Here is a 17,133-nt window from a genome sequence, read left to right as displayed (position 1 = left end):
AAAAAAAGAAACTAATAAGAAAAAAGAGTATATGTGAAACTGAATCACTTTACTCTGACATTTTGGTTTTATAATAAATATTCTTTAGCAATATTGTTTCATTGGATTTTGTCATGCATGTGGTTTATTTTCCTGCCTCAAGTTATAACCTTAAGAAAAGGTTTAGCTTTATAGCTCTGGTGGAGTTGTCATTGTTGCCTACAAATTCTGTCTTGATTTAAAAACAAGCACAAACTGCCTTCCCATTTATATTACTGTGTTGAATCTCTTCTTGCTATTCAGCATTTTTGTATATGTAGAAAAATCTGACTTTTCAAGACAAAAAACATGATACTTCAGAAGCAGTGGTTTGGAAATTGCAGAATTATTTGCTTATTTATTCTTCTATTATTATTTTAGATCTTTTAACTATTGCAGTTAATGCGTGTAAGCTTCTAAGCAGTTTTTTATTTATTTTGAGTAAATACTATGCTTAGATTCTCAGACAAAGCCTGCAACTATCAGTACCCATCTCACCATTGCCTCCTGGGTCCAGAAGTTCCACATGAGACTGCCTTTCTTTCAAGATGCCTCAGACTGAAATAATGTCTCATGAACATGCTGGACTACAAATTCCAGTGAATTCTTTGTCTCCAAACCTATTTCACCCTTAATTTGTTTCACCAAGTTGGATACCATGTCTGTACTCTGGAAAGTACTTGCTTTACTGATTTTCAGTGTGGCAAGACCAAAGCATTCTGTCTGCATTTGGCGTTCCTTTGCATTCCTACTTTGAGTACTGCTAGGCTGTTTCTGCTGCTCATCTTGAAACAATGCTGCACTGATACCTGTGATACTGCTATTCCCTCTCACCTGCAACAGAAGCAGAACACAGGTCTGGCAGAACTGTGTAAGTTATGCTGCAGCATCAGAAAGAATTAGTCACCTGAATCCTCGGTCAAGTCATTTAGATACCTATCCAGCAAGCCAGCTATATTCTGCAAAATTTTGTTTAAGACTAATCATACACTTAAATTTTGATCTTTAAATGAGGTGAAAGTCATATCTGTAGTTGCACCTTAAAAACTATTTTATGTGCCACTCAGCACTTTTAAATACTTTTGAAATTCAGAAGTGTTCTGAATTCAGCATTTATTAATCTGAATAAAATTGAGACAGAATTACATAATTGCAATACATGCTTTTATCTTCCCAAATTACACTCCCAGGTGATTACAAGTACAGATACACTATAACTAGTTCATTTAAAGCTTCAAATGAGGAGACAGTTAACTGCTGCTCGACCTAAACTGAAAAACCCACTTCAGCAGGTTGAATTATTCTCCTCTGAGCTCTGCTCTTCTGTGAAAGCTTCAGTTCAGAATCAAGGAGATAAGCCAGACTGCAGAGGGGTACACAGAAATGCTAGGGGTGGTTTTGCAATTGAAATCTTCTTGCAGCAACCCTTGCTGTGCCTTGTTCTTGCTCCTTGCATACACAGGCTATAAACGTCCTTGCCTGCTAGCTGTACATCACAGTGTTTCCCCTTCCCACATCTTAGCAAAACCTGACTGGGATGCGCATTGCACATATATCTGTTTCTGTTCCCAGTTTGCCAGTGGCTTAGACAGCCTCTTGCAGTCTCTGGATGAGAAGGAAAGGGCCCTGATGGTCAAATGAAATGTTCTTTCTCACTTACCCTGGGCTGTGTGGGGTTGCTGCCCGAGGTGCAGTGGGTGGCCTGAGCACTCCAGACACTTGGCGTGACACCTCCTCTCACAGCAATTTCCCTGGGCAGGAATCACTTCTGTCTGGCCTGTCTACACACCTTCCCAACTAGACCCACCTGCTGTTGAGACATTGACCGAGCAACTTCCACAGCAGTTCCCAAAGCGAGGATCTACCCTACTTTTTCAAAGTTTTCTTCCCTAACGGTCCCTCAATATGCAGTTTAAACATTCTTGTATTGTCTGTCTTGTCTTTGATCCTGCAGTAGCAAATGCTTATTTCCTTCTAACATGCATGGTTGAATAAGGTGGTAAATGGAAAAGAAAAAAAAAAAAGAAAAGAAAAAAATGTTATATTTTATTTGCCATCTAAACCACACTAAGAGAAATATTCCCTATATCAACATTTTGGAGGACTTTGTGATACAATTTCAGAGCTGATTTAGAACTGCACAATATTCCATGTGTCTTTGAACTTAAAAATTAATCTGACCTGGTTTTTTTGCTTCGATATTAAATGAGCTTCTCCTGTAGTAATGTTTTCAGGAAGTAAACTTGAAGTTCCCCTAATAGTTGCTGATGCTTTGGAATGCTAAATTACTGACTGCAAAGATTTACACAAAGATGCTACAGATTAAATCAAATGGGTTGTTAACCACTGTACCCAAAACACTTTCTCAGTGCACTGCCTCAAAGATAATTTCAGACTCAAAAAGATCTGACTTACATATCTTACAGACACAGCTACAAATGAATGCATCTTTACCTTGTGTGAATGTGCCAGAAAATATTAACATTAACCTTTACACTTAACTCATAAAGAAGTAGAACTAATATTAATTATTCCCCAGCTAGAATGTTAATTATGCCCCAGTTTGGCATAGGATAGATGAGTTTCAAAAATCCTAAAATACTCTTTTCTGTCTTTCTTGAAATTTGAAGTTTACTCTTGAGAAGTTTGTATAAGACATTATAATACATAGCAAGAATGTTAATTTATAGTGTTTTCTATCATTTCTTTTGAGGTCAGGACAACCTCTTATATCATGCTTGAGTATTGCTTCATGAAAACAAACCCTGATTTCAATTATAGTTGCTACGCACTACTCTAATTACTTAAAATGGAGTCTGGTATAATATATATTTTATGGAGTTTCTATAGGATTTGTTAATGGTATAAGTTAAAGATTCATATGAGCTCCTTTCCACATTCACATAGGTAACAACATCATAAATGAACGCTATGTGAGTCAACAAGTCTTTTCAGTAATCGCGGTAATATAATATTGCAAATGCTGCCCATGTTTCCAGGTGAATATTTTTGTGTATTGAAACATACTTGTCATTTGCAAGGACTGAGCATGTGGAAGGCTTGTGTGCCTCTAACGGGGAACACCAATCCCTTCTACTGAACTGATGCATATTTAAGAAGCTACGTTGTACTGACTTTTAACAGGATCTGGGATCTTCGATCTTTAGCCCTCAGAATTATTTAAGGACTTGGTAGAAATTAATCAAGGGTTCCTAGACATATGTAAGAGGCTGTGCCTAAGTTTTTAAGTTACTCCTGAGGACAGATGTTTAAGGGATTGTAAAAAAAATGAGGAAAATAAAAACATACGTATTGTTGTCTTCTTCACTTAAAAAGCTATACACTAGTTTGGATTTTAGATGTTTTGCCCAGAAAGTAAACAATCTGGGTTTAGTTCCTGTTTCAATCTAAGGATATTCACCTCCCAGCTCCATTTGTTTTCTGAGTCAGAAAATTAATTAATTAATTTTAAAAAATCCAAATAAAAAAAAATAAAAAACCCACCACAAAATCAAAAACAAACCCCAAACCAAAAGAAGAACCAAACAAACAGATCACATCCCCACAGAAACCCTCCACCAACAAACTCCCAACAATCTCTGTGGCAGGAGTCATACTCAAGCACTCTTGTGACTGAGATGAACAGTACTGCAAGGCTGTGGCTTCTGGATGCCCCAGCTCTGCTAAAAGTGCCCTAACGGGATGGGGCACCATATCCCTTCTTGCATGCTGATCCTCTAGCAGCAGCTCACTAGTACTGACTATGCAAGGACTTATATTACCCTCTCTTTTGTAATTAGTCGAGAAGAATACTTTTTTCTGTAAACTTCTAATTGCAGCACATAATGTCATTTATATTGAAAATGTGTTTTCAAGTGATCAAAATGAGTTTGACTGAGAGGTTTTGATTGAGATCTAGTCAGATTTAGGTGAATGCAAGGAAACTAGCTGCTGAGGCCAGGCAGTCCTGGTAATATGTACTGAGAGCTGCAGGTGCAGAGGAAACTCAGTTGCCAGAGGGCTTCCCTTCTCAGGGACCTATCAAGGAAAGTTTCTTTAGATCATCCTTTTCAATGCAAAAGCCTAAAACTGTTTTGGATTTGATCATAAGTCACTAAGATATTATTACCAGAGTTACTGTATCAGACTCAGAGGTGCTCTCTGAGTGAAAAGATACTGCTTTTATTTCTCCTCTAGAATGTACATATGATTGCCTTTGTTCAGTCTTCATGCTAGCACAGCTTCTTTTTTCATTCCTGTTTACTCCCATATGGCTTGTTAATTAACTTTCCCTTGGAACTTATGAAAAATGTTCTACATATTTGCTGAGTCTTTTAGTAACAGTGTTCTCTCTTTCTTTGCCAAAGTATACATGGCTTAACAGGTTTGAAATAACCAATTCATAGTGTTAGCATGTGGTGGAATATCTGATATGCTTGGTACACAATGCAAAGAGCAATAAAAAACTATAGTTTGAAAGCTGACAGAAGACAAATAACTTGCTTTGCTACAAATCCTTAGCCTTGATAAAAACCATAATCTGCTTAAGACACCAAGAAGTCAAGTTAACTTTTTATCTCATCTACCTGAATATTTTCATTTCATATTTTGATGTTCTTTTTCTGTATTGCATTGCTAGAAAATATCTTTCTAAAGTCAGATGTAACATAAATATAGCTGAAAGTCTCTCTAAATGTATTAAACCACTTGAGGTTACACCGTGAACAACTCAGCTTCTCTGGATTTTGAAGCCAGTCTGACTTTTGGATGCATAATGTGAATGGAAGTGTATACTAATTTACATGTAATTAGCATTGATATTTTTTAAGACTGATACAGTTTTATGCCTCTTTTGGTTGCCTGTTGTAAACAATCCTATAGAGAGAGCATTCTGACATAGCACAGAACATACTGTGCACCTGGTTTTCAAAAAACATCTATCTATATTTTGTGATGAATTTACTGCCATCAAAGAATCATGAACAGAAACAGCCACTGTTTTCCTGTAGTTCTACTGGGTCTTTGTACTTCTGTCATATGTTTCCCTCTATCCTTTTTGTCATTTATACTTTGGTGAAATGAATATCAAATGCCACCAGATATGAGTGGAAACCTTTTACATTTATTCTGAAGTGGCTACAAAGAGTACTGAACAGTAGAAAATCAGACTAAGATTAAGCTTCTGTTTAACTTGCTATATAAATTCAAATGAAGTATAACTTTTTGAATTGAGAGAGAAAAGGACATTAAAATAGACTTCAAAGAGGGAAAAAGTGAAGAAAAGTTAACTCTCAATTGGAATTTCTGTTAACACAATCAGTCTTTCTTGCTATGAATCACACCGCGAGCATATGTTGCTCTGAAGAGCCCTGCTGATAGCTACAGAGCTATAAGATTTGCATCAGCTTAGGATGTAACCCACTATTTAAGTGCAGTATCTGCTTACAATTAACCATGAATTATTTTACACAGAGCCAAAGACATATTATTTTAGTTTCCTCCATAAAGCTCCTTTTGCTTACCTATTAGTAGATGCCATGTATTTCCTCTGCCAAAGCTGATGTTATATTGGCAGCAGAGCGGGAAATCATACATTCAAATCTTATGTAAAAATCTTAATATCTGGCCACTCTCAGAGACAAAATGCTAGACAATATGTATCTCAAGCCAAACTCAGTATGTCAAGCCCTACATTTCCAAATACTTCTCTTAATTTTTTGTATTTCACAAGTATAATGAGAACTGTTGGCAATTAATTTTCATGGACCACAAAACTATGCCTTGTCCAGTGTAGTTAGCATTCAGTTGAAAGTCTTTTTACTATCTCCTAGCTCTCAATAGACACCAGAATAAAACTTAAGGAACACAGTTCAGTAGAGAGAGATTAAACACTCAATACATGCAAGAGAGGAAAAAAAGAGGATACACAATTTTATGCACTACCAATATCAAATAACAAACACCTGTTAAGACAGGGAAAAACAGTGTCTCTTGTGATTTCTTCCTTTACACCAGAAAAACGCTGAGGCCTGTCTTGGGCACACTCTAGCATCAACCAATCTGGCTATTAGCACAACTGTTTAAGTGAAATCATAAGTCTCTCGTGTTTCCTACTTTTCCAGCCATAAAAAGGTGAGGCGTGGCTTATGTCAAACACTACATTTAAATATTCTGGTTTACTTTCTTTTCAGGGAAATCATCCACCAGGGTCACCAGGCTAATCACAAACTGCTTTAAATCATTGGAAATGGGAAGAAAGTAGGAGTGAGAGAGGTAAAGCAGAACAATATATTGCTAGTGACATTTCCCAGCTTTGTAACTTATTTTCCTCTGAGACCTCTTTGTGCTTCCCAGCATCTTAGAAAGGATGATTCCTTGTCCCCTGAGCTCCCATTTCCAAAAAATTGATCCAAGACTTTCTGAAGAAGTTAAGCAAATTCTCTTTCCCTTTTTTCCCGACAGTTCATTTATTCTACCTTTCTTTTCTTCCAAGTAGTGTCTTACTGTCTGATTCTTGAAAGCCTCCCCTCCCACCTTTCAGAATTGGGAGCATAGCAACTGAGTGACACTCTATCAATAACCATTCTGGCTACCAGGAGAAGATCTTGCTTATTTCTTCCCAGCTGGTAGGAGAAGAAACATACCCCAAAAGATTACATTAGACTTGCAGTTTGTATGAGATACAGCAAGAAACTAAACTAAACTAAGTTAAATAAAATAAAAGCATTGTTGAACTGAGACAACATTTTCTTCCAGCATCTTCTATTTATACTGATTCCAGGTACTAAAACAGCCTTGCTCCAAACAGTTCTGCATTGCTAAATGGCCTTGATGAAAATAAACTTTCTAAAAACACACTTTGATTTCCATTATAACAACTGCAATCACAGTTTCGACTTTTTCTTGTAGACACTTACTAATCATTGTTTTGATCTAGAAACACAAATGACTCTTCAGTTCAATCCCTTTCAGTAACCCATAAAATTATCTACCTTATGCTATATCATAGTCCTTGTGTCAGATCCCATCCATTCTGTATCATTCTGCTGCTGGGAGAACTAACCAACAGCTACTCCTCCTTAGGAGGGTACAACATTAATCTGTCTTGAGGTTGTGAATCAACATGTCATTGTCAAAACAGACAAGAGACCAGCCCAGAAACCAAAGCAGAAGATTATGCTGCTATTTTGACTGATAAGTTTCCCAATAACCGCAGTTGGATTTAAATATATGATCCATTAAACACACATTCTTTAACTTAAAGTACCCTTTGATGTTGAACTGGAAGGGATTTTTGTGACTGAATTATGACATAATGCATAAGGGTAAACTACAAAAATGAAAAATGGCATAAACTTAACAAAGAAAAGAATGTAGGAAATCTGAACCCCCTATGAGTCTGGATTCACTTCTATTGTCATTATGCTCTGTTTGCATGACCAGGCTAAGATAAAAGCAAAGTAGAATGTTCTTCAGACTTAAAAGATGTGTTCCTCACTTAGAGAAGAAATAAATGATGCAAAGTGAGACATTTTTCTCAAGAGTAATCTCTACAGAGTTTTATTTATTTGAAGCCAGACAGCAACAATCTTCATACTATCTGCTTAGTCTAGAAGAATTCTAACACACTCAATTTTACCCAACCTTCAAATTCACCTTCTGGTACATTTCTGACCTCCCTGGCAACTAACTATGTCCCAGGCATTTTCTGTGTATTTGAGCTTCATTTTGGATAGGCAATTCTAATATTCCTGCAATGTTTTGAGAGATTTTAGGTGTGTAGTTGTGTTTCTCACTTAGCCTCATAGTCAGAGAATGGTTCATGGTCTCTCTCATTTTGCAGAAAAGATGTCACCTTTCTCTCTTCAAGACCTGAGAAAAATCCAATTATTTGAAGTATTTTCTTAGTCACCTGAATTTTATATTTTGGTAAATTCCTACCCCAAGTCTTTTTCTCCAAGACAACATGATCTTTGAAGTTTATTCTTGATATCTACCACACTTCAGTGAGCTTAAACCTCTTTACTGCTCTCTTACACCACCTGACTCCAAAACAGCTTTCTCTATATTCACTGTTTATAGGTAAGTCAGAGAAGTTCTGGCTCCTGCTTCTTTGCATTTTCAAGTGTCAGGTGCCATCTCTCTGCTACAGACAGCTCAAGGGTAATTGTTTGAAGAGTTTACCCATCCAAACCATGCCTTGATGCCAAAGCAGAAAGAACCATTCTTCTCAAAACAGGCATAGTTTACTCCCACCACAGAAGTAACCAGAAGCTCTGTGACCACATTTTCTTGAATATAAATTAGAAACTAATAAAATAAATGGCAAGATTTTAAGTAAAATGGCACTTTACAGAAAAAAAGACTTTCCCTTAGTGTTTTTCAAACTTGTATACCCTTGCAGAGAGACCTGGATAGGTTGGAGAGTTGGGCTGATTCCAACAGGATAAAGTTCAACAAGGCCAAGTGCCGGGTCCTCCACTTTGGACACAACAACCCCATGCAGCGCTACAGGTTGGGGACAGAGTGGCTGGAGAGCAGCCAGGCAGAAAGGGTCCTGGGAGTTTGGATTGACAGAAGCTGAACACGAGCCAGAAGTGTGCCCAGGTGGCCAAGAAGGCCAATGGCATCCTGGCCTGTATCAGGAACACTGTGGCCAACAGGTCCAGGGAAGTGTGAGCCCCTGTACTCAGCGCTGGTGAGGCCACACCTGGAGTACTGTGTCCAGTTCTGGGCCCCTCAGTTCAGGAAGGACATTGAGGTACTGGAGCAGGTCCAGAAAAGAGCAACAAGGCTGGTGAAGGGACTGGAGTACAAGTCCTATGAGGAGAGGTTGAGGGAGCTGGGGTTGTTCAGCCTGGAGAAGAGGAGGCTCAGGGAGACCTCATCGCTCTCTACAACATTTATTGTAAAATATCTCTTTTGCAGCTGATTTAAGTTGCTGAATCCTCTTCTTTATCTGCCTGTTATATCTTCACCAATTTCTTGTGAGGTTTTATGCTCTGCTTTGTCACACATTTTTAAGTAAGCATATGTTGTTCTGAGCAGGATATAAAATGTTTCTGCAGTATGACCTCTCCTTTAAATCCACAGCTATGGTAAGAGTAATCTCTTATTTTCTAATCTAAAAATCAAGGGTCCCTTTCTTTGTTCACCATATACCAAGAAAAAACAAAAAGGAATATATTTCCAGTGTTTCACTGAATAAGCCATTACCTTGAATAAGGCTTTTGTAATGCCAATGCACTGTGACTCATGTAATTCAGATGTGAGGCTAATATGCTGTTTGAAAATGTACCCGTTACTGAGATGATTCCTAAACAGGGAGTCAAAGAAGTGATTATTAAACAGGACAAGACATGAGCTGAATTACTGAAATGTGCAATAAAGAGATCTCAACCTCTACAATTTGCCTATCAAAAAAAAAGCTTTTAATCAATTTAAGCAGTATAACAATATATTAGCTCAGCAGCTTGCCATCTCAGCATGTAATTTTAACTATAAAGGACATTCTACAAACACTATAAAGCTCCAAAGTGCTCTTTAAAAAGTCTCTAAAACATAAACAAGGTTTTTAATAGCCTGTGTCAGCAGGACTAGAAAAAAAATCACAGGAATGTAATGAAGAAGATTTTGCTACTTTTTTCCTGAAAGGATTCTACGGCCCTTTTTAGATAATCTGACTACAACCTAATTCTTCTGTAGAGGCAAAATTTAACCTTGATTCATCATTTTCTCTCCAAAATCTCACTATTTTCACGCCTCATGGAACTACTTATACTAATCTTCATTAGTTCTCTCAGGGTGCTGAAATCATCCATTCCTAATTCTAACAGTATCCTGGCATACACAGTAAAACACAAAGGAATGTTATAGAACAGTATTAAGGGCAGTAAAAAATTCACTTTCAAATGGCACTGTTAGAATAAATTTTCATGGGAAAGTATTACTGTGTATTATCAATAAGCTGAAAGAAGATGAATTCATCATTTCTATTATTTTGTTGTTTTAAAACATTTCAGTGAAGGAATTACTGTAATTAACTTTTCCTCATGTTTCCAGTTTTCCAGTGTCTCACTGTGAAAATTGCCTCCCCAAACCTCCCACACACATGAAAGTCATCACATATTTGAAAGTGAAGAAAGCTAAAGGATCAGACACATATACAAGAGGGCTTGACACAAAAAAAGTAGCATATATAAACACATTTTTCTGTGTGACCATGAAAGCTTGCAGTAGTATTTTAATGCAGTATGATCTGCAAAATGAACTTCAGGTTCACATCATAAATACACAGTTTTCGGTGTCTAGGAAACTGTGTAAACTATTTTCTGCTCTTCCACCCTCCAATGCACCTGGTTTACCCCACAATTATGGGAAAGGATGTCTATGGTTTTAACCTTATGTGGTACCTTCTCTCTTTCGGAAGTTAAACGAGGGAGTGGTGACAGAATCTTGCACAGAAACAGAAAAGTGTTCTGCAAAATGCCCTTCCATCAAGCTGAGTGTGAGAAAGCCTAATGCAAACTAGCCCCTGAAGAAAACTGTTTGTATCTTTGTTCTGTAAAAGGAGAAAATTAATTCTCAGTTCCCAAAGAAGGAGACAGCATGTGCAAAAGGGCAACAGCTGCACCATCACATTTGAATCTCTAGAAGTCTATCCAACTGGAGAAACAGATGTGAATTTGGAATTAAAGTAAGGACACTTGTCCCTCAGTGCACCAGTAACAGGGGCACAAGGAGGCAGCAGATTGAATCCCAGGACTGCCATTTATGCCTAGGCAAAGCATATATGTGAACTATCGCATTAAAGAGACACTGCACTGCTCTGTGAATCAGTCTAATTAGCAATGGGTTTCCCACCAAATCTAATAGAAATGTTCACAAAAGAAAAATAAGTTCATGGAGGTAAAGTACATAGGACCATACATTATGGTCAGCGCACAGGTCACTTTGGAAAAGTACTCTGCATATCTAAATGTAGCAACTGCTCTATCTGAAAAGTGCAGTGGGGTCCTGGTATGTTTACCATTTCATATTTATTGTACAAGTCGGTAAGTTGCTTTGAGAAACCTCTGACCCTGTAATCAGTTTTATAAAATGGGCTTTTCTAGGGTTCTGTGAATCCCAGCAGTTTGCTGCTCACTTGCAAGCAGCTATTAAGGAGGAGTCTGTGTTTCATTTTCTTAGTCCTTTCTTATGTAGCTCTTATCATGATTGCATGTGAGAAAGTCTGTCAACATTGGTGAAAACAGCCAGAGTGAATTTACTTCTATGATATCTATAACCCCTTTACAGGACTCGCACATAGATACTTCATAAATTTTAACAAGGTTAAACGTACTGAACAAATCATTCACTTCAAGGAGTTTGCATGGTCTACTTCTGTTTCAGAGCTTAGCATTGCAAAGTAATAAAAACATAAATAAAGTTCTGTTAATAGCCGTTATTATACAACTGAAAGGCGCAATCAAACCCCACAAGATATTTCCTATTTACATGTTATATTAATTTGATTGACCATAAACAATGTGTTAGTGCAGTCAAAATAGATCCCATGGCATCAAACCCCACATCTGGTAGGGAATTCTAACATTCTAGGCACTGTATCTCTTGTAAAATAATCCTTCCATATCTATCAACAGCTAATTATTTTGGACAGCTAATCAATTCAATTATAAGCCAAATTTCAAATCCTTGTCTTGGTAAACACAATACATTCTCTCTTGTGTAGAAATTAGCTAAAGAGGTCCATTGCCCCCTCCTTATTTTAGTGTTCATTCTCACGCTAATATTGTATTCATCATCCTTAATACAATTGCTTATGAGGCCACAATGTAAACCGAGTCACTTAGATTACTTTGATTTCAAAAAGAAACACCAGTAAAACATTCCTGCTTTCCTGCTTCTATCACAGAACAAGTGAGAATACAAGATTTTGATGGAGAGTTTAAAAGCATTCAGAATAAAAGCACATCTAGATCCTGGACTGCAAACAGCCTAAGGATTTTAAATACATGTGGCTCATTTCCCAGGGGAATGCTTTAATTACCTGTATACAAAATATCTGGAAGGAGCCAGATGCCAACCTGGTTAAGCCATCAGACAAGAGTACAAGGCCAACAGGACTGGCAGTGGCAGGTTAGTTCTCTGGTAGGACTCTGTCCTAAACTGACATAGATTTTTCCACTCTTCCATTCCAGTCACAAAATATAAACAAAGCCAAACTTGGCAACATAGAACTGAAAACACAAGTCTCCTTGTTCAACTCAATGTCTAGTCATGAAAGGGTTGGGTTTGTATTTTTTGCCTTCTTTACAGATCTTTTCTTTCTTCTGGTGCCTCAGAGGTGGCCAGAACAGCAAATACACATTTGGGTTTAATGTTTCCTGTCAATGGTAATGACTCCCTGCTCATGACCTAGTTTTTTGGTGCTGCCTATCTGAAGACCAAATTCTCTCTTCTTTATCTGAGGTGATTAGGTGTTCAACTAAATTTCCATTTTCCATTTTCACTTTTCTAGAGCCAGCTGTGTATTTTTAGATATTTTCTCTTCAAGTATTTGAGCTGCTTCCATGGATCTTGCTCAGATCTTGTGATATTCTTTGAGAAGCTCAAATGAAATGAGTTTTAAAAAAAACAGTCTGTCAGACTGAGAGATCTGTTGTCCCCTGGATCCTCCTTTTGGTCGTTCTTGTAGATGGGCATCACATTTAATAACCTCCAGTCAAATGGAACCTTACTGGTTTGCCAGGACTGATGATAAATGATGGAAAGTGGTTCTGTGAGAATTTCATCAGCTCCCTCAGTATGCTTGGGTGGATCACATTTGTCCCCATAGACTTGTGTGCATCTAAATATATTATTTACTCTTCTTTACTGACTTTAGAGTGATTCTAGACCACAACCTCAGATGTTAAAGTAAACTACACTTTTACCTGGTCAAATGAAACCTAGTACAATGGCATAGCTTCCATGCTGTGTACAGTCTCTGTTTTCTTGTTGTGTTTCACTACTTCTAAACAAGTATTAATCTAAACAAGTACTAATCTTGAAAAATTCATTTGATAGGAACAAACAAAAGGAAGATAACAAACCTTTTCACTTTACACTTGACTTGATTCTTCATTCTGAAGTCATAAAGAGGACAACATACTAGGCCAGTTTTTAAATTGTTAACATATATATGTCTTTAAAGAACTATATGTCTTTTTATAGAGAGGATTAGACAGATAAGATACGTATTTATATTAGATACTCTTCAAATACTGTCTTTAAATGCAAAAAATCCTTCATATAAGCAATTGAGACCTTTAAGAATTTTCAAATTACACTGCACCAGAGCAAAAAAATAAATCTATATTAGGCTGATTGCAATCAGATATGCCTATCTCGTATTGGCCTCACAAGCCACCAGTGTGCTTGTAACAAATGTGGATAGAGCCTTCCTAAATCTTCGTTCGCGAAGCCCAGCCATGATGATGATTAGGCTGATTTTTTTGCTTGCTTTTAAAGAAAGGCCTAAAATTTAATATAGTTGCAGGAAAGATTGTTAATCAATATTCTATAGCCATTCACCATATCAATCCTTCTAAACATATTTCTAGGTTATTTCCTGTGGGTATTCATGGGAAAACTGGTACAAAAGGCACTAGAAACTAAATTGGAGCCTGGTAATTAATGTGTAAATGCTAGAATCACTGGACTTTCATTGTCCAGAAATGAAAGCTACAGACAAGTATGATATGACTTACATGCCAGGGGTATCATGATATAAACAAAATCAAATCTCCATATTAGGACTCAGAACAGTAATATTCTAAAAGCTATTAGTTTTTCCTAGGTACATTTTAATCCCTTTAAAATAGATCTGATGGTTTTGGATTCTATCAATCACATGCAGAGCAAACAGTCAGATTCTTAGTGTTATACAGGGAAAAGGCAAAATAAGAGGAAAAAACACATTACTTTTGTTTTAAAACTTGTTACTTAGCACAGCTTCTGCAGCCCTGCCATTTATTGCTGTCCCTACAACTCCTGACCATTTTATGACAAGATACATATATTACACCTTCCATTCTATCAAGGCATTTGTGTAGAGATCAGTCCTCTCCACTGGAATGTGGAGACATCTCTTTTCTAGGGTCCTGCAAAGCATTACATAGAGCTCTCCACAGATCTCTGACTCTATCAAAGTGGCCTCACATTCACTCTCTGACCATGAGTCTTCCCTATTCTTTCAGTTCAAGACTTTATTCTCGTGTCAAAAGTTTCCTTAGTATAATCTGTCAAAGATGATTCTTGGTTAACAGCTTTGATGAACGTGTCAACTGTGTGTGTTTTAATGTAACAACAAAAAATTGAAAATTTTCTCTTATGGGGTAAGAAAAACCTAAAAGCTCAAAAAAGACCATATCTAGACATTCTTGTATATTTTTCTTGCCAAAATTTTGAATAATGTTGACTGAAGAGCACCTCAGCTAGGATTCTGCTTCAAAATTAGCAATGCAGAGAAAATACCATTCTCATTTTACAACAGATACATTAAATTGAAACTTATGTTCATTCATACAGTCACAGATGCCCATACCTACTCTGACTATTAATTAGGTCCTATTCCTATTGACCTAATCACTAATTTTTTCACTGACTGATTCAGGAGAAAGGAAAGGCAAGCTTCTCCTAAGAAAGGGCAATATGATACAACAAATGTGGAGCATTCCAGCCACCAGCTGTCCTGCTCCTGGCTGGGCTGGACTGTGTCCTGGCTGACAGGCCCTGCTCTGATGTCCTCCATGGGGAGCCCCGATGAGCCCCGAGGTGTCCTGATAAATTAATGTACAAAGAAATTTACTATACTTTGTGAATTTTAAAATTTTCTAGTAAATATCCTTAATACAAGTGATTATATCTCAATATATTTTTTCTTGGGGTTATTTTGAATTAGCAATAAAACAATGGAGGGTTGTATTGAGGGGTTTTTTTTCCAGTATGAAAAGATTCGAGTCTTTACCTAACAAACTACTTTTAAATGTTGCTTTATATACTTATGGACATAATGCACTAAGTAATGCATCCATAAATTGAAAAACATATTTTAAAAGCCCAAGTAACACGACACAAATTTACATGAAACTGTAAACTGCAGAAAAAAATACAAATTGCAAAACAAATACATTTTTTCTGGCCAGAATAATAATTAAAAAATAAAAAAGTGAGTTCTTAAAAACTTGCAGTCAAAATGATTTAAAAAATTATACTAATATGAATTTTTAATAGACCAGTGGAAAGAGAATGAAGATATATAATCTTATCTGCAACTGTTTCAGTAGAAAAATCAGAGAAAAATATGCTCCTCAATTGGGTACCCATGTGATGATTTCCAGACTGCAACATAACAAATGTAGTTAGCTTAAAGACAGATATAAATATATTCAAAGATAATAGGAGTCTTAGTATGATGGACTATTTTAGACTTTGTCTTAATATTTGTTAAATGGAATATCACATTCTGTCTAAGAAATTATAAACTCATCCAAAAAATCATAAGATCGCTAAAAATCCACAGTGTGCTTTTTCCTCTGGGGTATTTATTTCTTTTCTAGCTGAACTGCAACCTAACTATATGTTATGTTAAATAGAAGAATATATGACTTATATTTGTCTCTAATTAATATGGAAAAATATTCCAAACAGTCATTTGTCACCATCATAAAGTGCAAACATATATTCTAACTTTAGTTGCACATGAAGTCAAAGGTTTTGAGAAGATTGAGAATAAGGACTATTAGAACTCTAGGGGAAACTCACATGACTGTCCAAAACCGAACCTATTCTAAAACAACAACAGTCAGAGATATTATCCAGGACATCTTTGTAGAGCAGTAACAGCTCTAAACACGTTACTTAGAGAAATCAAAGTGTAAATAGTGCTCCTTTTTTTTCCCAGCACACCAGTTCATACAATAAAGAAGCAAGAAACTATGTTAGACTTCCACATCTTCTGTCCTTTCTGACTTCTTTTGCCCAGATGGACCCATCTCTTCCTTGAAGACATGCATACAGTTCTAGTGCAAAGTCTAAATTCATATTCATATTCAGTCCAGATTACAGAAGTTGTATCCTAGGGGAAAATAGCCATTTGCTTACTTTTTCATTATAATGTTGTAGTAGTTTAGCCTAGGCCTTCCTGGTAAACCAGGAAAGAACTAGCAAAATGATCAAGGAAGTATTCCACCTATTCCTTTATGTAAACAGACTTATAAATATGAGAGGAGGAGACATTGAGGTTCTCTTCTCTTCCAGCGAGCTTGGGAGACAGCAGGTCCCTGCGGTTGGTCTCGCTCATCTGGGAGTTGAGGCATGCTCAGGCTTCTTTGTTTGTCAAGCGGGAGGCGGAGGGTGCTGACGGTCTCTGGTACAATCCTGCTTTTCTCAAGGGAAGTACTGAGATTTCATTTTGCTAGTTCTTTATTTTGCTAGTTCCTGGGTTTCGATCGCACATATTTGTTTTGGTTTTGTCCCTTTTCCCTTTCCCTTCCCCTTTTTGGGGGTTGTTTTGAGGTTCCTTTGTTTATACGTATATAGTATTCTCACTGTATATAACTGTGATATGTGTAAAAATAAATATATTTTGGTATAATTTGGTTTGTTTCAGTTTCTTTCAGTTTCTATAGTTTTTTTTTCCTTTACCCAAAGGGGAAGGGAGGGGAAAGGCTTTTGCTATAATCTCAGAGACTTGGCAGGAAGCCAGGTACAAACCTACACAAATGTATACAAATTAATGTTCCAGATTAGATTATCCAAATCAATATGAGATGGCAGTTAATACGGTTCATAATATGCTAACTGGAGTCTAGTCAATACTTCATGTAATAACTGAGATATTTTCTTTCCTCATCTCTCAGTTATTGCCTGATTCGGCAGGCAAAACAATAGATTTAAGAAACTTCAGGCTTCTTATGTTTATTCCAGTATAAATCAAAAGTAATCTGATGAAATGAAATTAGTTTTGCTGATGTGAGAAAGGTATGAGAGGACACACTGAAATGAAAACTGAAGGTCTAGTTTAGATAACAAAAGCTTTTCTTAAGTGCATACAGACAGATAACAAGA

The sequence above is a fragment of the Corapipo altera genome, unplaced genomic scaffold (assembly GCF_003945725.1).
Source record: "Corapipo altera isolate COAL_440 unplaced genomic scaffold, ASM394572v1 0, whole genome shotgun sequence".
NCBI classification, from domain to species: domain Eukaryota; kingdom Metazoa; phylum Chordata; class Aves; order Passeriformes; family Pipridae; genus Corapipo; species Corapipo altera.
This window is presented reverse-complemented; position numbering follows the sequence as displayed.